Here is a 25,455-nt window from a genome sequence, read left to right as displayed (position 1 = left end):
ACAGAATTGAGGATAACTGGGCACTGACCCACTCAAGTTCTGCTTTTGCCTGGAGCAGGGACTTTATAGAAGAAACTAGCTAATCGAGGATTCCAGGAAATTGGTTGTAGCTGGGTTATCTTATTGGATTAGAAGCTGCTTTTTTTGCTGTGGAAGATATTTTAAATGGAAGCTCCTTTCAGAATTTGAAAAAAAAAAACAAGTTTTGGGAAATTGATCCAATTCACTATATCATAGAAGACTGTATTGTTTTTAATTTCTGCTAGGATTAGCACAGCTGTAAGCTCAAAGGCAAATTGTGCAATGTTTACAGATACATCAAATGAAGAGAAGTTGTAATAATAAGACTAAGTATCTTCAATGAGAGTGTGTTATCTGTAGAGATCTTGTAATGGTTGACAAGTGGGCTTTGTTAATTATATTCAAAGAAAGAGAAACTTTTAGTGTTGGTCATCTTTACAATGGAGAAACTGGATAGTGGAAAGCAGGTTATGAACTTCAGAATAGTACAGACCTGGGATTTAATTCTTACTCTGTGGATTTTCTTTTGTCTTGGTCAGTGATAGAGTCAAACTACAGATAAATGTAAGTAGCTACAAGACTGCAAATCACTCCTTGTTCTATGTTGACTCTTTATGAATGCGACTTGGACATTTTATTGTTCTTAAAAAACTTGAATTCCTCATCTAAAACTATTGGATTAGTGATACTGAACACACAGAGATCAAATAAGGTAAATATTAAATGCACACAGAGTGCCCAGCAAGGTTTTCAAGAATATAATAAATGTTTTAAAAACTATTCGCTGAGTAGAATAGTGACAATCCAGGCAAATTTTACCATTATTGTGTTTAAGTTACAGATCAGCAATTTTCAGATATTTTCTTTAGGCAGCAGCAAAAGGCCTCAATTATCAGTCATTCATGTTCCAGGAAAGTTACTTAATCTGAGAGGGCTGCATACCATCAGATGAATTATTTAATACCACTGACTTCTGTCATGTGTTTTTTGGAAAAACAATCAGATCCCATCCTTGTACGTAATTAATTTGAAGTTAAGAGGCCTGGATAGGTGGCTGATTCATTGTGACTTTAGACTAAAATCCTTATTATTTATGATACTCAATTTTAAGAGGATTTCTGAAATGCTCATGATACTTTTCCAATCTCTTTCACTGTAATGTCATGGTAGGGCCCCTCCCAACGTGTAGGGGTGGGAAGTTTTCACAATGTAGAGATTTCAGATTGTATATGTGTGTAGTTTTGATGTAACTCTGTAGCAGAAATCATACCCAGCTAGACCGTAAAATGTTAATGTGTGTCTATATAAGGGAGACAAATACACAAGACACAAAAATTGTGTAAAAAGTACAATTATGTCATATTCAGCACTCAAGTCTTTACATATGAATCCACTGAATTAGTGTCAGCACAAATAGTGTTGTTTTCTGAGAAAAGGACCTTGATGTAGCTTCTCTCTACATGAGTCCTGCAGCAATGTAGTCAGGAATAAAGTGTGAACTTTGTAAAGCACTGTACCTCTCTAAGCTGATATAATCAGCAATAGAGAAGGAAATCACATCTGTACTGCTAGGCTTCCGTTACAACGCAGGGACGTCAGTGGAAGGGTGAGTTACCCTGATTCTCATTCTAACTGTATATGCCTGTGTTACCTTAGACATCTAATTGTACCTATTTATTTGATTAAAAAATGCTGTCCATTTTATGAAAGAGATTTGAAGATGGAGGAGAAGGAGACTTGAACAGAAAAATAGTATTCCAAGGGTAATCACTGTTCTCCACTCTAGGAGTGGGTTACAGTCCTGTTTTTCTGCTGGCATTGTAAGGGAAGGAATTCACAGTGGTAAATCTAATTTGATCCAGTTGTTCCAATTGTTTGCAGATACCTGCCAGAGGCACATAGTGTATTTTGATAAACCTGCTGTGTTTCAGTAAAATTACATGTTTTATTTCTTTCTTTCAGAAGAAACAAAAGCATAGCTTGGCCTCTTCTTCCAAAGATCTTTTTGTCTCACTGTTTTGCTCCTTGGATATCAGGTGCCAAGAAGCAAGTGATCCCGCAGGAATTTCATTCTGGCACTACTGAGGACAAAGGGGTCATTTAAAATTTTCACAATCCTGGGCAGGCTCAGCACCTAGTTTGAAGCATGGAGCCTGATTAATTGAGCTGTCACTTCCAAAGATCCTGAGCTTTGGCCTTTTCATTTGCCAGAAGAAAAAAGAAAGCAACATTCCTATACTTAGTGTTCACAACCTTGAGCCAATAGAATGTGGCAGAGGCTGGGCATTTCTCAACCATGAATTTCTTGTCCCTATAATATTTAGCCTCACTGTTTCTTTTCAGTTGTCAAACTGAGGTTACACATTAAACTAAAACTTGAATGCAATAAATCATTCCTATACATTCACTCCCAACCCAAACACACACACACACACACGCACACTCACCAGCAAGTGTGCACCGCATGTGTACTGTATGTGTGCATGAATATAAGATCATATATTATATATATTTGAGAAAAATGGTATTTGAGAGTCAAAATTGATTTTTTGCTAGTTTATTTGAAGATTTTTAGAAGATAATTTTCCATTACATATCTGTATTTGACTTCTTATCTCATAATTAACTATTAAAGGTAATATTTACAATGATAGTAATAATAGTTGGTGCCTATCTCTTGAGTGTGTGTTGTTACACGTAAGGCTTTAGAGTAAGCTCTTTACAAAAAAGCATCCTTTTCAGAATCTCCACGTGATCAGTACTGTTGCTATTTTCATCTAGACATGGCAGACGGTGAAACTGCAGGTTAAACAGAGAGATTAAAACACTCGCCCACGCATGCAGAGTTCATGAAAGAGTTTTCAAATCAAAGTATTTCTGATCTCAAACCCCAAATTTGGGCATTCTCTTCTACTGTCTCCTCTACATACAGCCACATTTAAAATCTCAAACAACCAACATTTTTTTAAACCAAAACTTTGAAGTCGTAACTACACAAGACTCTTAAGCATTGTGGATCTTGAATTGGACCCCCTCTAGTTATGAAATAGGAACGATGTAGTATTGATTCTGAATCTGGAAGCAGGGAATGAGCAGTAGATTACAGGTTGAAATATATGAAGTTGATGAATGCTGACCATTTTTTGCAACATAAACAGGAACCCAATTTGGACAAACTGCTATATGTTGGACTCAAGCTAGGAGATTTTAAATAGAAGCCAGACAAGAAACATAAGTATGTGAAGTATGACAGCATTAAAAGTCTAAGACTTCATAGGGGCACAACTGTAACTCAGTGTTAGAGCACATGTTTAGCATACTGGAAGCCAAAGGCTCAACCCTCAGTGCAATCCAAAAAGTAAAAAAAGGTGATCAGCCTGTAATCCCAGCACTTGTGCTGAGACAGGGAGTGTGAATGTTCAAGTCTCACAAGTTTGAGTCCTACTTGGCCAATTTAGCAAGATTCTTCTCAAAATTTAAAGTAAATAAGTAAATAAAAGGGCTAAGGATGTAGGTCAGCAGTAGCGCACCTGGCTTCTGCGGGGGGAGTAGATCTGGACATATGAAGTACTAGAAAGGAAAAGCTTTGACAGAGGAGTTTGTATAAGATAAAAACAAAACACAAACAAAACAGTTTATTAGTTAAATATGTAAAAATAACACTTTTAATATTGGTTTGTAAAATAGACTGAGCTATAATAGAAGGGGAGGATTGAAGGCTGGGGTTTTCAGAAAGAGGCATAGAAATGCAGATTCTTGGGCCGGAGACTTAGCTCAGTGGCTTTGCCTGACTTGCAAGCACAAAGTCCTGCGTTTGATCCCTGGTGATGGAAAGAGAGAGAGAGAGAGAGAGAGAGAGAGAGAGAGAGAGAGAGAGAGAGGCAGATTTTTGTGGGAGTTTTTTTTTTGTTGTTGTTTTTGAGATGGGGTCTCACTATGTAGTTGAGTCTGACCTGGAACTCACTATGCAGCCCAGGTTGATCTCAAACTCACAGCAATCCTCCTGCCTCAGCCTCCTGAGTGCTGGGATTACAGGCGTGCACTACCATGCCAGGCTAGAAAGGCAGATTTTTAAGTGAGCATTTTAGGAATGTAGAATTGAAACAGCATTACATTGAAATAAAAACAGGTCATTTATTTTAAAAGTACTTGGTCTATAAAATGTTCCCACAATGTGAAAAAATGAATATTCTCAGAGATTGCATAATATTACTTTGGGACAATGCAGCATGACTTATAACTCACTTTCTCAAAAGAATGGGTTCTACCTATATGACAATAAATTAACAAATATTTATCAAACAGTTTCATGTTTTGGTGCTATTCCAGGTGTCATGAGAAATACAGCAAAAAATATAACCCAAGGGCTCTTGTGCTTACCACATCAGTAGTTTGATCTTATATCCTAGCTGGTGTTATTGTCAAGGGAATGAGCCCAACTCAATCCTGGTACATAAAGTGGCCATTTCAGCCTTTTCTGTCAAATGATGTCACCCTTTCTACATGGAGAGTGCTGCTTACCTAACTCTAGGAGAGGGAGGAACAGCACAGGTCCTCCCAGTTCTTTCTAGGGGAGTTTGGCTTCAGTCACACAATCTTTCCTGGAAGGGGGAGGTGTAGTTTGATCCAAATTAAGCCAATGCTGGGAGTGACAAGTAAATGAATGCAGGGTTCCTTGGCTCTGTCTGCCATTTCAGAAAGTAATCAAGTCAAATTATCTATGAGAAGAAACGAGGCTCAGGGCTGAGGGGGTGTGCAAATGAAAACCAGATTCAGATGAAGCTGACCTGAGAAAACCCAAGAATTTTAAGGGGCGGGGAGATGTTTTCTTCCCATTCCTAGACTATTGCTTGTGATGTAGTTTTATTTGTGTTCTTTTTTGTATCTTCTCAGTCCAAACTGCTGACCTCAAGATCAGATAGAGGCTAACAGGCCTGTGTGATCATAGGGAAAAGGGAAGGAGGACAGAGTGGAACTCTGGCATGAATGTGCCAGGGTCCTGGGTGATTGTCAATCAAGGATGCTGGTAGATGGATCAATGTGGCTTTGGTCTAATCTGTAAAGTGTGGTGTGGCCTAATCTGCAGACTACACTGTGGTTCATGTATAGTTTTGTAAAACGCATTTGAGTTCTTTGGATCTCAGATTCCCCCACTGAGCAGTTTTACTCTGCAGTTGGCATTTGACAATATCTGGAGACATTTTTGTTGTTATATCATTGAAACATGACACTTGCTACTAGCAAAGTAAAGCTTAAGATGCTCCTAATCTTCATCATTCAGTGCACAGAACAGGGTCCTTCAATATAGAAATATCTGGGTTAGAATGCCAACTTTGCCAAGACTGAAAAAAATTGCTGGATTAGGGATAAATGACCAACAGTCTGGATAGAGGTGGAGGATGAAGCATCCTTTCTAGCTATCCCAACCCTCATTTTTACTGTAAGCATGGCATCCTCTGAACTCTCATTTGAAAATGAAGGCTGAAGGTTCAGCAGAAAAAATTTCTCCAATTGTGATCTTTTCCACTTGGAAGCAGAGCTGTAGCAAGGCAAACATTCATGAGAGAATCTTAATGGACTACATTGTATTCTTCCGTTTACCCATTAGAACCATAGTCTTTCCATTCTGATCAGAATCATCATCACAAAGCATCTGACCTAGCTAAACATTCATAGCACCTACCATATTTCCTCCCTAAATTTTAATGTACATGCATCAAGGGGACCTTGAGAGAAAGAAACTAAAATATATTAGTATCTATGCCATATGTGGATAGAAAGGAAGAAATCTAATCATTTTGCTTATGGTCTGTGCCACATGGGCAATGGCCTTCTCGGGCCCAAGACATTATTAAACAGCTTTGTGATAGGAGGAAATGCTTATTTGGAGCAATAGTGCATGAAGTAGTTCACCAGGGAAAAGATGGGTGGTAGCTTGGTGAAGGTGTCACCATAATGTTCCTGGGTGCATAATAATCCTGGGTTCACTTTATCCCCTGAGATTCAAAATCTCCTTCATATATCCCACCATTGTGTTGTGATCATCTGCTCTAAATATGTCTAATGCAGGTAACAAGGTTAATCTACGATTTAGCCTGGGCCACTTGATTTATAACTGAACAAATACAGTTGGGTTAGGCTGGCTGTTTCTTATTCCTGTACTGACAGGTACAGGAAATGCTTAATTTTGGATTTCAAGAGCCCACTCAGGATTTGTTATGATTCTAAAATGAAGCCCGGGGAAAAGAATAGAAGGTGTGCACCCGGGTCCTAACAGAAATCATTCCACAGATATTTTGTCAACATCAAGAAATTCCAATGATCAAATGGTCACAGAGCTGCCACTACAAAAACAAATGGCCAATTAGCTATATCTGATCAAGCAACTTTGAGAAAAGGAGTTCTAACTCCTAGAGTTTGCCTTTCCTTACACTACACTAGAAGTCACAGTTTCCACTGCTAGACTTCATTAAGGCAAGTAGGGACAAGAAAACATAGTTTCAATTTTCGGAAATATTTAGGTAATAATTTTCTGTTGACTTCCTTCTGCCTTTTCCCTAATCACAGCTCTATCTTGTTCTCTTTTTTCTATCTCTCATTTTCCTCTCTCTTACTACAAAAGTACCAATTCAATGGGACTTTGCTTTGGCAAAAATACCACTTCACATTTCCAAAAGGTTTAAATGCCTATAAAGAGTCTCAGAAGGAAGCTTACGCCCTGACAGCCTCAAACAAAATTAATTTTTTGGTGTCGTGAATATAACCCTGTCAGAAGCATGTGGATTATACTGCATCTAAAATTCACAACATTTTAAATTAAAGGAAGATGTAGTAGATCAAAGAGATGCTAAATTTTGTTCAGCCTCAAGAGACCAGGGGTTAACTGTTCACTTCACTTGGTTTCAGTTTTTAGTCTGTAGAGAAAAGGAGCTTCGCTAGATAAACTTTATGCCCTTCTAACTTGTTGTTCTGTGGATTTTTCAGCCAGAGTTCATCATTTCTCCATCCTGTGGTTGTGGTTGATTTTTTTTTTTAATTTCTGTGAGAATGGCACTTCAATATGTCAATGGCATAGAGATCTGGGACTAGATTTGTCCAGTGGATAACTTGTATTGGGCTTCACTCACCATAAAAAAAATGAAAAGAAAAATGAAAACAAAACCAACCCTCAAACATGCAAAGCCATCTGGAATTGAAGCACTTGTTTTGTTTTCCTCTTTTAATCAAGGAGGTGGGGGAACAGTAATGATGAGGTGATTTAAAACAGCCTCTGCACATTCTGATAGAGCATCAGGAAATTACATTGTTTTAAAATGCTGAATTATGCTTAGTTGAATGAAAAGCACAAGGGGTTGAAGAATTTACACCACATACCACCCTGCAGACTTTTGTTCAGTTACCCTCTGCGTTCTTACAAGGATGGTGGTGGCACGAGTGATTGGAAACAGGTGTAGGAAGAATAACAGTGTGGGCTAAATAAAGGGGCAGCTAATATATGAAACTACACTTTTATGGTATCATTCATGTGGTCTTAAGAGATGATGGACTTCTACTTTACTGTGACCAGTCAAGTCTGCTACAGCAGATGCTGCTCTGTACATACAGCTTATCTGACAAATGTAACCTCAAAAAATAGCTAAAATAGAAGAAGTATTAGTCATGACTCTGGTTAAAGGACCGCATATCAATATTACCTTTATGCATTCAAGAAATATTTACTGAGTGCATATATATGCCAGGCAATGTGCTGACTATGGGGAATGCAACAGGTAACCTCTGTCTTTAAATAACTTACAAAAGAGAAGTAAAAAGCAAATCATTAAGGGCATGATATGGCAGATTTGTGCTGAGTGTGTGGTAGAATCATCTTATATAATCCTCCCACCATACTGCTATTTTGTACAGTTGAATAAACAGAGAGATGTAATAATTGGTTCAGTTCCATTCAACTTGTAAATAGATTTCATAATCCTTCAAATCTTTGCTTCAAGATCCTTGCTATGCGTCATTCTCTCACTCACAGTAAGAGCTTAACTCTTCTGGGATTTAGTTTCCTCATCTCTCTAACAAATAGGTTACAGATAATTATTTGTAAGTTTTCTTCTAAATATAGCATTCTATCTGGTTCCTAGTACACTACAAAGGCTCTTCTTCCATATTTGAAATTCTTGAATGTTTTTTTCTTGCATTCTTTGGCTCTTTTCTTCCCTGGATCTCTACATCTTTTCTCTGAATGCTTGTTTTCTATTTCCTTCACTAATTCATATTTTCTGGCTGCTTGAAATGTTGGTGTGGCTAAAAACCTCATTCATAAGCTGTCCCTGCCCCCACTCCCACTTTCCTTCTGTAACGCAGATAGTTTTGAGATGCCTCTCACTTTGACACATGCTAATGACCCCATGGGTGTTGGTCCAGATATCACCTCCTGGACAGGATTGATATTTGTGTAACTGCCCAAGAACGTGGCCATGTGTTGTTGCACAAGCACTCTTTCTTTTATGGGTGTGATTGATTGGCACACAGCATCTATTCTACCATCTGCTGTTATTTTTAAATGCTTCAGAACTAGGGGCCCAAGTGCAGTATTTTTCTGAGTGTGAATCCAATTCCACTTGTTAGGGCTCAGAAGAGGTTGGAAAGATACAGGAGAGGTAGAGACAGCTTGCTGTGGTTCTAGATGCTGCTACCAGCTGGCAATATGGGTGAAGTTTCTCGTTTTGCTTTATAGGCATTAAAAACATTTTGGGGGATGATGACACTCCAAAACTTACACTGCAGGTACACTTAGGTAGTCAGTCATATTTTTGATAAATGAAGTGTTCAAGTTAACTCTACATATCTATACTATATTGTACTGCACTATACTATAATATATACTACACTATTCTGTTGCTATAGCTTTATAATGAGCTATGATAAATTGTAGTAAGTCTGCTATTATTTTTGGCCCTTTGTGGATCAGACTTTAGGAAGAATCAACTTTTCAGTTCACCCACACACTGATAGACACGTACAAACTTTTAAATATTATTTGTGATTGCCTTCAACATATGATTTGTGACAAACTGGAACTTTTCCAGTAGCAAGCTTATGGATCCATGAGCATAATATAGACCTCTATTTATTTTAGTCTTATATCTGTCAATGGTCATCTGTGGTGTAGATTCATTTTGTAAATTTGACTTCAAATTCATTCAAGAATATTTGATGATTTTAATGCTACCATAAATGTTATCATTACAAATTTTGTTTCTTATTTATGGGCAATTTAGATAAAATGCAATTGATTTTGCACATTTCCTTTATATACGGTATTCTTGTTAAGTACATTTATTAATTTAATACTTTAGAATTTCATTTTATTTTTATATATACAATCATTTTATTATAAATCATAAAAATTATTTTCCAATAACTGACCATTTTTTCCTTTCATTGTCTAGAATTTCTAATACAATTTTCAATAAAAGTAGTATTAGCATAGATCTGGTTTCATTACTGACTTTAGAAAGAAAATTAATATTTTACCACTAAATTATAGAGTTTCAAAAGTTTAGACTTACAGTTTAAGCAAGCAGTATTACTAGTTTGTGAAGAGTTATCATTCCGAGTGGGTTTTCAAATGATTTTACTGGAGCTACTCTGTCAAAATTAGAATTTTCCTCTTTTACTTCAAAGTGGAGAATTAGATTAATTGATCAAGTGTTATATCATTTTGCATTCATAAAGTAAACCTGAATTGAGAGTCTATAGTATGCTTTCTATTTATGGGTTAGATTCAATTTGCTATTTATTTATTTACTTACTTACTTACTTATTTGGTACCAGTGATGAAACTCATGAACTTGCATTTGTGAGGCAGAGCATGGCTCAATTTGTTATTTTTAAACATGGCAAAACTTCATCTGTAAATTTCTATTCTTGCTATGCCCTTGTCAAATTTTGGAATTAAAGTTTTAGAAATTGAAATATCTTCACTCTACTTTCCAGTCAATTGAAATATTGGGATATTTGGTATAATATACCAATGAAGTTATCTGTTTTGATTTCTTTGTAAGCTTTGTAAATTGTTTTCTTAAAGAATTTGCCTTCCCATTATTAGTTCTTAATGTCTGTAAAATCTATAATTCTATGTACTTTCTCATTCTTGCTATTTTTTAGTGCCTCGGCCTCTCTCTTAAGCATCATGTGTGGTATCTTGCTTCAGGGCTAAGATTTTTGCTTTATCTTCTAATCTACTAAGGTTTGCTTGTCATGGTTTGGCAAGTAGCATGAGTTTGTGAATAATCACCCTTTACAGGTTTTGGAAGCTTGTGTGCAATACAAATGATTTGCTTCGTGGTAGAACTTGCTTGTAAAATCATTACGGCATGTGAATTTGCTGGAAGGCAAGTAAACAGTTATGTACAAATTTATTACTTACATTGAAATTCAACAACTTAGGTATTTTCTCTTTTGTCTTTTCACTAACATAGATTAATGGACTTCATGTTGATGAATTGTTACATGCACAAAACATAATTTGATTATTGCATCCTCTGTCACCCTTTTATTCTGCCTTCTCCTAGTTTCACATTATTTTGGGGGGCAAGGGGTTTGATGCATGTAACATATTTTGAGCATAACCACCCCACTGTTACCAGCCCTCACATTTCTCTCTCCTTTCCATTTGCTCTCTACCTCTTGCCTACTTATAATCTCCCTTCTACATTCTTGTCATTACTTTGTAGATTCCACCTATCAGTGAGAAGATGAAATATTTGTCTCTCTGAATCTGGGGTATTTTCCCTTAATGTCACAGTCTCTAGATCCATCCATTTTCTTCTAAATGACAGAATATCTTTCTTCATTATGACTGAATAATACTTCATTGTGGATATGTATCACATTTTCTTTACCTGTTCATCTGTTCATAGGTATTGAGGCTGTCTCCATATTCTGGCTATTGTAAATTGTGCCATAATAAACATAGGTATTCAGTAACCCCTGTATTGTTCTGACATTAATTTCTGTGAGTATATACCAAGGAATAGTATAGTTGGTTCAAATTGTAGCTCTATTTTAAAATTTTGGGGAATTTCCATAGTGGTTCTACTTCTTTTGAAAAGTGCAATTCACTTGCTGATTTATTGATGTGGCTATTTGATTTTCCATGTTAACGCTTTGAATTGTTTTTATATTCTAAATGTTAGTCCTCTGTGGGAAGCGTAGCTGGCAAAGACTTTTGCCTATTCCTTCGGCTGTCTCTTCAATTTGTTGGCTATTGTCCTTGCTCTGCATTAATTTTTAAATTTAATGTGATTCCATTTATTGATTCTTGCTGTTTCCTGCACCACTGGAGATTTATTTAGTAAGTCTTTGCCTGTGCCCATTGCTTGAGGTGTTTCCCCTGTTTTGTTTTTGCAGTTTCAAAGTTTCAGATGTTATACCTAGGTCTTTGGTCCATTCTGAATTGGTTTTTGCTGAGTGAAGAATAAGGATCTAGGATGAATCTTTTACAAGCAGATATCTAATTTTCCTGCCACCATTTGTTAAAGTGATTGTCTTTTCTCCGATGCATATTTTTGGCTCCTTGTCAAATGCCTGTAGTTTCATGGATTCTTGTCTATGTCCTCTACTCTGTTCATTTGAGCTACATGTATATTTTTATGACAGCACCATTTTTTTGTTATTATGGCTTTGTAGGATAATTTGAAATTGAGTGTTGTGATACTTCTTTTTGCTTAGGTTTGCTTTGTTTATTGTGGGTCTTTTGTGTCTCCACATACGTTTTAGGATTCTTTTGATATTTCTATGAAGAATACTATTGATATTTTATTGAGTATAGAATCTGTAAATCGTTTTTAGTAATATGACATTTTGACAATATTACTTGCACCAATCCATGAGCATAAGAGACCTTCCCATCTTCTGGTGTTTTTTTAAATTTCTTTCTTTAGTATTTTGAAATTTTCATTGTGGAAGTCTTTAACTTCCTTGATTAGATTGATGCCTAGATGTTTTATTTTTTAAAAAAAAATGTGAATGGAACTGTTTTCTTTATCAGTCCTTTATTGGTACACAATAGTTAGTGATTTTTTTAAATGCTAATTTTGTATCCTGCCACTTTGCTGCACTCATTTATCAGCTCTAAAAGCTTTTCAGTGGGGTTTTTTTTGAGTCTTCTAAGAATAGAATCACATCATCTACAAAGAAAGATAATTTGGCTTCTTCATTTTCTATTTGTATCCCCTTTACTTTTTCTCTTACCTAATTTCTGCAATAAAATTTCAAGAACTATATTGAATAGAAATTGTGAAAGTAGACATCCTTTCCTTTTGCCTGATTTTAACAATAATAGTTTCAGATTTTCTTTTTCCACTGAGAATGATGTTGGCTGTGGGCTTGTCATGCACAGCCTTTACCATATCGAGGAGTCCTTTAATAACCAGTTCCTTTAGGACATCTATGAGAAGAGATGTTGAATTTCATCAAATGTTTATCTTGCATCAATTGAAATAAAAATGCAGTTTTTGTCTTTGGTTCTGTTTCTGTGGTGTATTGTTTCCTTATTCTCATATATCGAGCCTCACTTGTGCCCCTGGAATGAAATCTACTCAATCATGGTGTATAGTCTTCTTAAGGCATTGTTAATCAGTGTGCAAGAATCTTATTAAGGATTTTTGCATTTATAATTGTCAAGGAAATTGATCTATACCTTCCAATTTGTATGTGTCACTGCCCTTGTCCAGTTTAGGTACCAGGGTGATGCTGGCCTCACAGAATGTGTTTGGAAGATTCCATTCTTCTCTACTTTATGGAATAGTATGAAGGGCATGAGTATTAGTTCTTCAAAAAACTAATACAATTCAGCCATGAACCTCTCTAATCCTGACTCTTTTCTCTGTTTGGAGGCATTTTATTGCTGCTTCAGTCATATTAATCTGTTTCACTTTTTATAATCTCGTGGTTCAGTTTTGATTAGTCATGTGTGCTGAGAATTTTATCCATTTCTTTTAGATCTTCAGTTATTAGAATATAGGTTTTCAAAGTAGTCCCTAATAATCCTCTGGTAATTGTATTGTACTTTTTTCTTTCTTTTTGCAGTACCGGGATCAAACTCAGTACCTTGTGCTTGTGACACAGGCATGGTGTCACTGAGCTAAATCCCCGGCCTTATAATTGTATTGATTGGAGGTCTTTCTGTCACTTCCTCTTGGATACTTTGGCCAAGGATTTATTAATCTTCCTTCTCTTTTTAAAGAAACAGCATTTGATTTCATTGATGCTAAGTATTATTTTTTATTCTCTATCTAATTAGTTTCAGCTGTACTCTTTATTGTATCTTTCCTTTTGTTGATTTTGGTTCATCTAAGTCTTTTGTTCTTATAAGTCTTTGAGATCCATCATTAGATTATTTTATTTTATTTTTTATGTAGCCATACATGGTCAGATAATTTCCTCCCAAAATGTTTTTGATGTATCCAAGAGATTCTGCTACTTACATTTTCACTTGGAATTAAAAAAAATTTAAACTTCCTCCTTGAGTTTTTCAAGGTCCCAATATTATTCAAAAGTGAATCATTAAATATCTGTGGGTATATTTTCTGTGGTTTCTCTTGCTGCAGATTCCATCATGGTATGATACATACAGGTAATTATTTTAATTTTTTATTTGTTAAAGTTTCCTCTGTGGCCTAAAATATGATCTATTTTGGATAACATCCATGAGCTGATGGGAAGAAGTTGCATTTTGTGGTTGTTGGATGGAATATTCTGTAGACATCTGTTAAATTTATTTGATCTATTGTGTAGTTTAATTCTTATGTTTACTTGTTTTTAATCTAAATTACCTATCTGTTGGTGAAAGTGTAATGCTAAAGTCACCCACTATTGTATTGAGACCCTTGTGTCCCTTTATGCTGAGTAGTGTTTTATAAAATTGGGTGCACCAATTTTCATAGCACATGTATTTTCAATTGCTATTATCCTCTTTGTGCATTATTCCCTTTGCTGGTATATAGAGGACTTCTCTGTCTTGTCTGACCAATTTTGTCTACAAGGCTGCTCTGTCAGCTATAACTACTCCTAGCTTTGGGGTCCATTTGTATGGAATATTATTGTTCCATCTCTTCACATTCAGTCTGTGTATGTCTTCCCCAATGAGGTATGTTTCTTTCAAGCTGCAGAGAGGTGAGTCTTGTTTTTAATCCAGTCTGTGAAACAAGTCTTTGTGTTCAGAATTATAGGAAAGTATGTATTAATTCTCATCATTTTGTTGTTTGTCTAATCTTTGATTCTTTCTTAATTCTCTGTATCTTATCTATTCTCCTTCTTCTGTGTGTAAGATTCCTTAAAGTATCTTTTGCAATACTGTCTTAATGATCACACATTTCTTTAGTTTATGCTTATCTGTAAGGATTTTATTTCTCCTTCAATTTTGAAGTACAGCTTTGCTGGGTATGGGAATCTAGGTTGGCAGTTTTCTTTCAGTGCTTGCAATACAATATTCCATGCCTTTGTGGCCTTAAGACTTTCTGCATGGAAGTCTGAAGTTATTCAGTCTGAACATGGGTTTGCTTCTATAAATTACTTAGCATTTCTCCCTCATATCTTTCAATATTATTTCCTTGTTCTGTATGTTTTTATCTTAATTATAATGCAATGTGGAGAGATTATTTGGCCATACCTATTTGGTCATGACTCATGTACCTGGATTTCTATATTTTTTGCAGGATTTGGGAAATTTTCTGCTATACTTTATTTGAGAGTTGCATGCAGTTAGAACCTTGGTACCCTCTCCTAAACAAAACTTTATAAATTTGGTATTTTAACTGTGTCCCAGAGTTCTTGGATATTTTGTTCATAGTTTCTTATTTTTGCCCCTTTTTAATGTCTATGTGCACTAATCCCTCAACTTTATCTTCAGCCCCCCAAATTCCATCTTTTGTATGATCCTTCATATTGATAGGGGTTTCCATTCAGTTTTTTATTTGGGTTATTATGCTTTTCATTTTCAAATTTTATGTTTGGTTCTTTTTCAGAATTTCTTTTGCACCTTTCATGTCCTGCACTGTCTTCCTTAATTCATTTAACTGTATTTGTATCCTTTTGGAAATCATTAATAATTTCTAAAAACAGTCTTTTGTATTATTTGCCCATCTTTTTGTACAATTTGATATGTTTGCAATCAGTAATTAATGAATTATGAACACGTGGAGGAATCGTGTAACCTTTTTTTTTATACTCCTTGTGTTTGTTGAGACTTCTGAATAGGTTAAGATAGATTTGAGGGTCTAACTTTCTTCTGAGTGCTTCATCCTCAGCCACAGGTAGACAGAAGAAAAAAAAACATAGTAATGTCAAAAACATAAAGAAAAACACAGATATTTACATATGTTAAAAACTAATTAAAGTGGCCCTGCACAGCAGAGGAGACCTAGACCAGCAGCATCTTGTGACCCCCTGGTGGGCCTGCCTCTTCAGTACAGAGCAACAGAGAAGTATGGAAGTAGTGCAAGACTCTCTCGTAGGCCCATCCCTGCAGCCCTGCAAAGCAGAGGAAACCAGCAGCAGCTTGTGACCCTCTGATGAACCCACCTCTTTGGTGTGGAACAACAGAGGAGCAGTGCAAGGCCCTATGGTAGGCCTGACCCCTTCAGCCCAGTGCGACAAAGGAGCTCAGCTGCGGGCATGCCAACACAAATGCTAATGCCCCCAACTGTACAAAACAAATATTAATGGATATAAAAAACGAAATAAGCATGAATACAATTGTAGTGGGGGACCTCAATACTCCACTGACACAAATCAACAGATCACCTAGACAAAAATATCAACAATAAAATAACAGAACTGAACTAAGCCTTAGAAAAAAATGACTTACTAGATGTCTACAGAGTGTTCCACCCCACAAACTCAAAATATATATTCTTTTTTGTCTGCACATGGGCCATTCTCCAAAATAGACCACATGGTATCTCATAGAACATGCTTAAGTAAGTGCAAGTGAATTGAAATTATCCCCTGCATAATATCAGATCATAGTGCAATTAAACTGGAGATCAATAGCCTATGAAACTGCCAGAACTTCACAAACACATGGAAATTAAATAACACCTTGCTGAACAACCATTGGATCATAGAAGAAATTAGGCATTTTCTACAATTAAATGATAATGCCAATACAACATGCAGGAATCTATGGGACATAATGAAAGCTATTCTACAATGGAAATTCATAGACATAAATGCCCATAATAGGAAAACACAGCAAGCTCAAATAAACAACCTAATGCTTAACCTTAAACTTCTAGAAAAAAGAAGAGCAATACAAACTGAAAGCTCATACAATGGAGGAAATTATAAAGATCAGAGCAGAAATGAATGCAATGGAGACTATGAAAATCAAACAAAAAAATCAATGTATTCAAGAGTTGACTTTTCACAAAAGTAAGTAAAATCAATAAACTCTTACCAACCTTATAAAAAAATAAAGAAAGAATGAAATGGCTCAAGTCCATACAATTTGGAAAGAAAAATGTGAAGTCCCAAAAGATCCAGCAGGAATCCAGATGATCATCAATACAGTTCAAGAATCTGTAATGTATAAAAATGGAAAATACAGAAGGAATGGACAGATTCCTAGATGCACATGAAACTCTAAAGTTGAACAAAGAAGATATAAAAAGTCTAACTACCCCAGTTACATTCAGTGCAATTGAAAATGTAATTAAAACAAAGAAAAGCCCAGGTCCTGATGGCCTCACTGCTGAATTCTATAAGACATTTAGGGAAGAACTATCACCACTACTCTTTAAAATCTTCAATGAAATTGAAAGGGAAACAATACTTCCAAATTCATTCCTGAAAGCAAGTACTACTTTGATTCCAAAACCATGGAAAGATCCAACCAAAAAAGAGTACTACAGGTCAATCTCCCTAATGAACATATGTGCAAAATCCTCAATAAGGTACTGGCAAACAGAATACAGAAGATCATCAAAAAGATCATACACTCTGATGAAGTCAAATTTATCCCCAGAATGCAAGGATGGTTCAACCTATGTAAATCAATAAATGTGATACACTATATTAATGGAGTCAAAGACAGAAGCCATATGATCATCTCAATAGATGCAGAAAATCATTTGACAAAATTCAATACCCATTCATGATTAAAACCCTAGAGAAAATTGGAATAGATGGTCTTTATTTCAACCTGATAAAGGATATCTATGAAAAACTTACAGCCAATATCATACTAAATGGTAAGAAACTGAAAAAATCGGGAACAAGACAAAGATGACCACTATCACCACTCCTGTTAAATACAGTGCTATAAACATTAGCCAGAGCAATTAGACAAGAGGCAGAAATAAAAAGAATAAAGATAGGAAAGGAAAAATTTAAACTGTCACTATTTGCAGATGATATGACACTCTACATAGAAGATCCAAAAAACTCTGCCAAAAGACTTCTGGACTTAACTGACAGATTCAGTAGAGTAGCTGTATACAAAGTCAACACTCAGAAATCAATAGCCTTCTTTTACACAAATAACAGATTCAGTGAAAGAGAAATTATGGAAATGATTACTTTCACAATAACATCCCAAAAAATGAAATATCTAGGAATCATTCTAAGGAAGGAGATGAAAGACCCCTACACTAAAAAGTACAGCACTCTGAAAAAAGAGATAGAAGAGGATATAAGAAGATGAAAAGACATCCCTTGCTCCTGGGTTGGAAGAATCAACATAGTGATACTGGCCATACTTCCAAAATTGCTACACAGATTTAATGCAATTCTGATGGAAATTCCAACAGTATATTTCACAGAACTAGAGAAAACAATCTAAAAATTCATTCAGAATCAGAAGAGACATAGAATAGCAAAAATCATTCTAGGCAAAAGAGCCATGGCAGAGAGTATAACAATTCCCAATTTGAAACTATATGACAGAGCCACTGTAATGAAAACTGCATGGTACTGACATAGAAATAGATCTGAGGATCAAAGGAATAGAGTGGAAGATGCAGAAACAGCACCAGACATACTCAGCTACATCACATTTGACAAGGGAGCCAACCATCCTCACTGGAGGAAAGATAGCCTCTTTAATAAATGGTGTTGGAAAAACTAGCTTTCAACTTGCCAAAGATTAAAACTAACCCTGTATCTTTCACCATGCACTAAATTAAAATACAAATGATTTAAGATCTAAATATCAAACAGAAACACTAAAGTTACTGGAAAGTCAATTAGGTAGAACTTTTGAAGGCATTGGTGTAGGAGAATGAACAAATCCTCAGCAGCACAAGAACTTGCACAAAGAATCAACAACTGGGATCTCATTTCATTAAAAAGTTTTTGCAGTTCAAGAGAATCAATCAACAGCTCTAAGAGACAACATACAATGTGGGGAAATATTTTTACCATCTACTCCTCAGACAAAGGACTACTATTTAGAATATATGCTCAAAAAAATCAGACCCTCAAAATATAAAGACCGGAATAAAAAAAAGGGCATCTGAAATGAACAGACATTTCTCAGACAAACAAGTAAAAGCAGACAGTAAATATATGAAAAGAAATGTTCAACATCACTGGTCATTTATGAGAGGCAGATGAAAACCACACTGAGATTCAACCTTACCCTAGAAAGAATGTGTGCTTCCAAGAAATCAACCAATAACAATTACTGCTTGGCTGTTTGGAGAAAGGAACCCTTCTTCATTTTTGGTGGGGGTGCAGACTGGTTCAACCACTGTGGAAATCAATATGGAGATACCTCAAAGCACTAGAGGTCCCACTTGCTCCAGCTCGCCCTCTGCTGGGTATCTTTCCAAAAGAATTAAAAGAATCATACCACAGTGATGTACATGCACTCATGTTTATAGCATGAGAGTTTGTAATAGCTAAAACCTGGAAACAACCCAAATGCCCATCAACTGGAGACTGGGTAAAGATGTTGTTCTTCTATGAAATGGAGTACTACCATAGAGAGTGATAAATTAGAGACATTTATAGCTAAATGGATGTACGTTGAGTCTATACTCTTAAGTGAAATAAATATGACACACTTGAGTAAGTACCAAATAGTTTCTCTGATGTGAAAAACTAATAGTGTAAATAAGGTTCAAATGGTATAATTAAGAGTGTGAAATAGAAAGAAAATGACTAAAGGGGAAGTTGCAAGGGGAGGGGAAAGGAAATAAGGGAAAAGAGCTAATTTGAAAAAAGGGAAAATGGGAAACAAAATCTTTGTAAATAGGGAAGGATAAAGGAGTGAAGGGAGGGGTATGGTGGAAAAATAAGAACCAAGATATATCATGTAAAGTACAAGATCCCAATGATAAATGTTACTGTATGGTTTGCTTTAAATGCACCAATAAACTTAATGGGGAAAAACACTAATTAAAAGCAAAACCATTGCCACTACTATAAAATAAATCAGCAAAATTAATATAGACCAAAGACAAACCAGATATTAATATACAGTGAAACCCAATTGAAAGCAGCAACTACATCACCATTAACAATAGAATAGAAATTTTAAAAAGCTTAAATTATACTAAAGGTCTAAAAACTCAAAGTTTAACTAGGAGTGGGAAGGGAAAAATTAAAGATAAGTGAAATTTAAAAAGAAAAGAAAGAGTCAAGATAAGATGAAGAAGAGGTAAAGAAAGTGGGGTGAAACCCAAATGAAAGAATTTAAAGAAGTAAATAGAATCAAGTAAAAGTAACAGTAAAAACAAACAAGAAAGACACAAATGAAGATTAAGTGAAGAGAAACAAAAAGTAAAATATACCAAAAACAAAATTCAAAAAGCAAAAATGAAAATGAGGTAATATGGAGTAATGATTTTACAAAAATTAAATGTATTAAAAGGAACTACTATAAACACCTGTACACCAACAGTTTTGAAAATTTATATATGATAAACAGATTCATTGAAACAAAAATTACAGAAACTGACTCATTTTTTTCATTCTTCTCTCCATTTTTTTTTTTTGCACTGGGGATTAAACTGTCCTCTCCTTTTTTTTCTCTCATTGAGTTTATTGGTACATTTTAGGTATACAGTACAGTTACATTCATCATTGGGGTTCTTGCACCTTTACATGACAGGTCTTGGTTCTCATTTTTTCCCCTGTCCCTGCCCTCCCTTCACCTCCTTCTACCCACCCCTTTTACCAACTCTTTATTTCCATTTTTTCATATGTTTTCCCTTATTACCTTTCCTGTACTCTTCCCACTTTCCCTACCCCTTTAGCCCTTTTCTTCCTATTTCACATTGTCAATTATCTCATTAAGATCTTATGTAATATTATAGTCTTTCATACCAGAGAAACTATTTGGTATTTATACATGTGTGACTTATTTATTTCACTTGGGAGTATTTCCTCAATATGTATCCATTTTCCTATGAATGAATCTAATTTCTCATTCTTTATGGCTGAGTAGTATTCCATTTTATAGGAAAATCACATCTTCTTTATCTAGTCGCCAATTGATGGGCAGATGGGCTGTTTCCAAGTTTTAGCTATTACAAACTGTAAATATAAACTATAAATATAGGTGTGCATATATCACTGTGATATGATTCTTTTAATTCTTTTGTAAAGATACCCAGCAGAGGGATGGCTGGGCCAAATGGAACCTCTAGTCCCAATTCCTCTCCATTTTTAGCGATAAGTTTATCTGGAAATCTATACATTTTGTCCATCTTTTCCAAGCATTGAACTTCACTTTTGTTAATATTTTTATATCTTCTGTTTTTGTATTTCCATTTTCTCTGTCATGCATTAATCATGTAGTTTTTATTATTTTTCTCCTTATGTGGGCTGTGGGTTTAACTGACTCTCTTTTCTCTGGTTTCATATTGTGGATAGTAGTTTTATTAATTTAAGACATTTCACCCTTTTCATATCAGCATTGTTTGTGCTATAAAGCTCCCTTTGTTAGCTGCAACTTTGCAAACTTTGTATATCGTACTTCAATTTTCATTCTTATAAAGTGTTTTATTGTGATTTCTTCTTTCACCTTTTGGTTATTAAAAAGTGTAATTTAATAGGCATATGTTTTTCAACATTCTAACTTTATTTCTATAACCATTTAACATAATTTCATTATTGTCAGAGAACATACTCAATGTGAACTTAACATTTTCAAATTTGTGTATGATGTGCTTGATGTTCATATGTTCATATGTTCTTGAGGGGAATATACATTCTGCTGCTGTTTGATAGAGTTTCTGACAAGGTCTGTTAAGTCAATTTTGATACATAGTATGTTAGTGCTATTCATACCTGTATTTACTTGCTGATTCATTATTAATTGTTTTGACCACTACTGACATTTTTATTGAATTTTACATATCAGTAAATTTTAACCTAAAAATATAGTTATACATATATTATTCTGTGTAATGAATTTAAATGACTCAAAAAAGAAGAATAATTTTTTAAAAATTGAAATAAAACAACTCCACTTACAAGAGTTTAAAAAGAATAAAATACTTAGTAATAAACAAATGATTTGTAAAATGAAATGTACAAAACATTTCTGAAAGTAATTAAAGACAAAAATAAGTGGAAAGACATCTGCATTCATGGATTGGAATTTTCAGTGCTTTTAAATTTTCAGTACTACTTAGTATACTAGCTAGAAATAGAGCAAAGTTTTGCAAAAATTTACTTGACCAGGATTTCTCAACAATGACATTAAAAGAAGAGATGCAGGGGCCCAGGATTTAGCTCAGTGGGTCCACCGCCTGCACAAGAACCGGAGTTCAACCCCTGGTACCCCCACCCCCAAAAAAGTAGAGATGAAAACAACAACAAAAGATAAAGCAAACTATATTAGAATTAAAAGAAAATCTACATCAAAGAAAACTGCCAATATAGGGTAAAAACAACTCAATGAATAGGAAAAGTATTTTCAAATCATGCATCTGATAAAGTGTTAATGTCTAGAATACTTAGAGACTCTTGCTAAGCAAAAACAACAAAAACAAACAACCCAGTTAAAAGTGAGAAAAAGTCTTGAATAGACATTCTTCCAAACAAGATATTCAAATGGGAGGCCCACCACACCATCCCTAAATGTGCACAGATTCCAGGTAGCAGAGTGGTGTGTGGACCAGAGTGGTGTGGATGCAGGGTGATCCCAGCCAGGAGCCCGACCCCAGAGGAATGGGCTTACCCACCCAAGCCAAAGTCACTCCCAGAAATGAGCTGCACAGGCACATAAGCTTCAGCCAGAAGCCCACCATACCATTGGCCACCTGGAAAAGAACTACACAGATATACAAGCAGTAGCCAGAGGCTTTCCCAATACCATTTGGCCAGAAGCCTACACAGACAAAAGGAATTGGGGTACACACCCCGTAGACAACAAACTACATAATGCCCCCAGCTAGAGGCATACCTAGATACCACCTCAAGTGTGCATAGGCCCCAAAAAGAAGCCCACTCAGACAACAGGTCAGATCAGATATCCAGAAGGCCACCATTGTGAACCCAGGAATTGGTGCACTGATGAGCAGCAGAGTAAATGCTGTCTCTTGGCTTGCTGAGAATTGAAGACAGCTGGGTGATCAAAAGATTGCCTCAACAAAGGCACAGTAAGCTTTATCTGCTGAAATGAAGACACATAAACAAGTCTTAAAACCAGACTTCCAGATCACCTAAAGCAACTCCAAAGGACAACAAGTAGGAACAATCTGATACTCAACCACCTGGACTCACTAAACTGGCAATGAAAGAGGACTGGAAAAAATGAAATCAGAAATAACTTTTCAGATAAGAGCAGAGATTGTGCCCATAGTATAAGATGTGATTAAAAAAATCTAGAGCAGACACAGATAAAAAAAATAGAGAAGTAGAAAAACATCCCAACATATGAAACAAACGGAATCCATAAAACAGGTGCAAACATATTTCTAGGAGATTAAAAACTCCTTTGAAAGTTTACGCAGAAGGATGAGCTAATGAGAAGACAGAATTTCAGATATAGAATATAGATAGGATTGAAATTAGTGATCAGTAAAAGAAAAATTTCTTAAAAATGGTAAAGGACCACGAGAAATCAATCCAGCAGCTTCTAGATGATGCAAAGAAGAATAACATAATACTGATCAGAGCCAATGAAGAAACAAGAAAGAGTGCAGATGACACGAAAAAAAAACTTTATAGATGTAATGACAGAAAACCTCCAAAAGAGAATTTGACACATAGATAAGTGAGGTGTACAGGACTCAAATTAGCTGTGATAAAAAAAAAATCTACACCTAGGCATATAATAGTAAAGATTTTAGAAACCTAACAGAAGAACAAAATTCTACAAGCAGTTAGAGAAAAGAAACAAATCACACACAAAAGAAAGCCTAGCAGAATCACAGCAGACTTCTCAATATAAACCCTCAAGGCAAGAAGAGCAAGGAGTGATGTATTTCAAGCCCAAAAGAAAACAACATCCAACCCATACTGATGTACCCTGCAAAACTATCATTCAAAATTGATGGAGAAATAAGATACTTTCATGACAAAAAGCACTTTTAGGAACTTCATGAATACCAAGACAGTATTCAAAAAATCTTTAAGCAATATCCTTGCAAAGGACAGTGAAGATCACAACCCCAGGAAGCCCAACAGAATGAATCCATCAGGCATGACCAAACATTAAATGCAAAGAGGAAGAATCCAACAAAAGAAAAAGTACAACAAGGATAAGTCAATATGTATCTGTTATAACCATCAATGTTAATGGCCTCAATTTATCAATCAAAAGAAATAGTCTGACAGAATGGGTCAAGAAGCAAGATCCAACAATATGCTACATATAAGAAATACACCTAATTAAAAAAAACTCATAGATTGAAAGTTAAAGGGTGAAAAACAATACTCCATGTAACAGGAAACAAACAAAAAAGCAGGAGTAGCTATCCTCTTTGCAGATCAAGTGGATTTCAAACCAACACAACAATCCAAGAGGAAGAGATATCAATCATAAGTATGTATGCACCAAACAGTAGCTCATTCAATTATATAAAACAAATACCAATGGGCATGAAAAATCATACAAGCACTAATACAATAGTACTGGGGTACCTCAATACCCTGCTGTCATAAATAGACAGATTAACCAGACAAAAAAAAAACCAACAAAATACTAGAACTCAAACTCTTGAACAAAAGAACTTAACAGATGTTTACAGAGTGTTCCACCCCACAAAATCAAAATACACATTCTTTTCAGCTGCACATGGATCATTCCCCAAAATAGACCACATACTTACTAAGAGATGATGTTTAAGTAAGTGCAAAGGAATTTAGGGGATCCACTGTATATTATCAATGCATATGTAATGAAATTAGAGATTAATAGCAAAAGAAACTGCAAGAATTTCATAAACACAATGAAACTGAAGAACACACTTCTGAATAACCAATGGGTCACAGAGGAAAATAAAGAAGAAATCCAACAGTTCCTATAATTAAATGACAATGACAGTAGAACATATATTCATGGGGCACAATGAAAACAGTCTTATAAGGGAAATTCATAGCAGTGAACACTCAAATTAGGAAAACAGAGCAAGCTAAATTATACAACCTGATGTTGAACATCAAGCCTCCAGAAAAAGAAGAGTAGGACAAACACAAAGTATATACAAGGGAAGAAATTACAAAGATCAGTCAGAGCAGAAATCAATGAAATGGGTACTAAGAGAACAGTACAAAAAACAAACAAACAAACAAATAAAAAAAACCCAGTGAAGCCAAGAGTTGATTCTTCAAAAGAATAAACATAATTGACAAACCCTTAGCTAACCTTATCAGAAAAAGGAAAGAAAAGACCCAAATACATGCAATTCTGAATAAAAAGGGTGAATTACAACAAATCCAGAAGAAATCCAGAGGATCATCAATACCTATTTTGAGAATGTATACCAATGTATTCCAATAAGATGAAAAAAACAGAAAAAATGGACAGATTCCTAGATATCTATGTATTACCAAAGTTGAATGAAAAAGACCTAAAAATTCTAAACAGTCAAATATCAATCAAGGAAATTAAAAACATAATTAAAACTTTAACACTTAAGAAAAGCCAGGATCCTGATGGCTTCACTGTTGAATTCTACATGACATTTAGAGAAGAACTATTGCCACTACTGTTTAAACTCTTCAATGAAATTGAAAGCGAAGTAATACTCCCAAATTCATTCCTAGAAGCAAGCATCACTTTAATCCCAAAAGCAGAGAAAGATCCAACTGAAAAAGAACACTATAGGCCCATTCACTAATGAATGTAGATGCAAAAATCATCAGTAAGATACTGGCAAACAGAATACAGAAGATCATCAAGAAGATGGTCCACACTGACCAACTGGGATTCATCCCAGGGATGAATGTATGGTTCACCATATCCAAATCAATAAATAT

This window comes from Fukomys damarensis, unplaced genomic scaffold (genome assembly GCF_012274545.1).
Source record: "Fukomys damarensis isolate Sample0158 unplaced genomic scaffold, DMR_v1.0_HiC HiC_scaffold_16, whole genome shotgun sequence".
Lineage (NCBI taxonomy): Eukaryota > Metazoa > Chordata > Mammalia > Rodentia > Bathyergidae > Fukomys > Fukomys damarensis.
The sequence above is the reverse complement of the archived record's forward strand: the minus strand, read 5'-3'. Positions refer to the sequence as shown.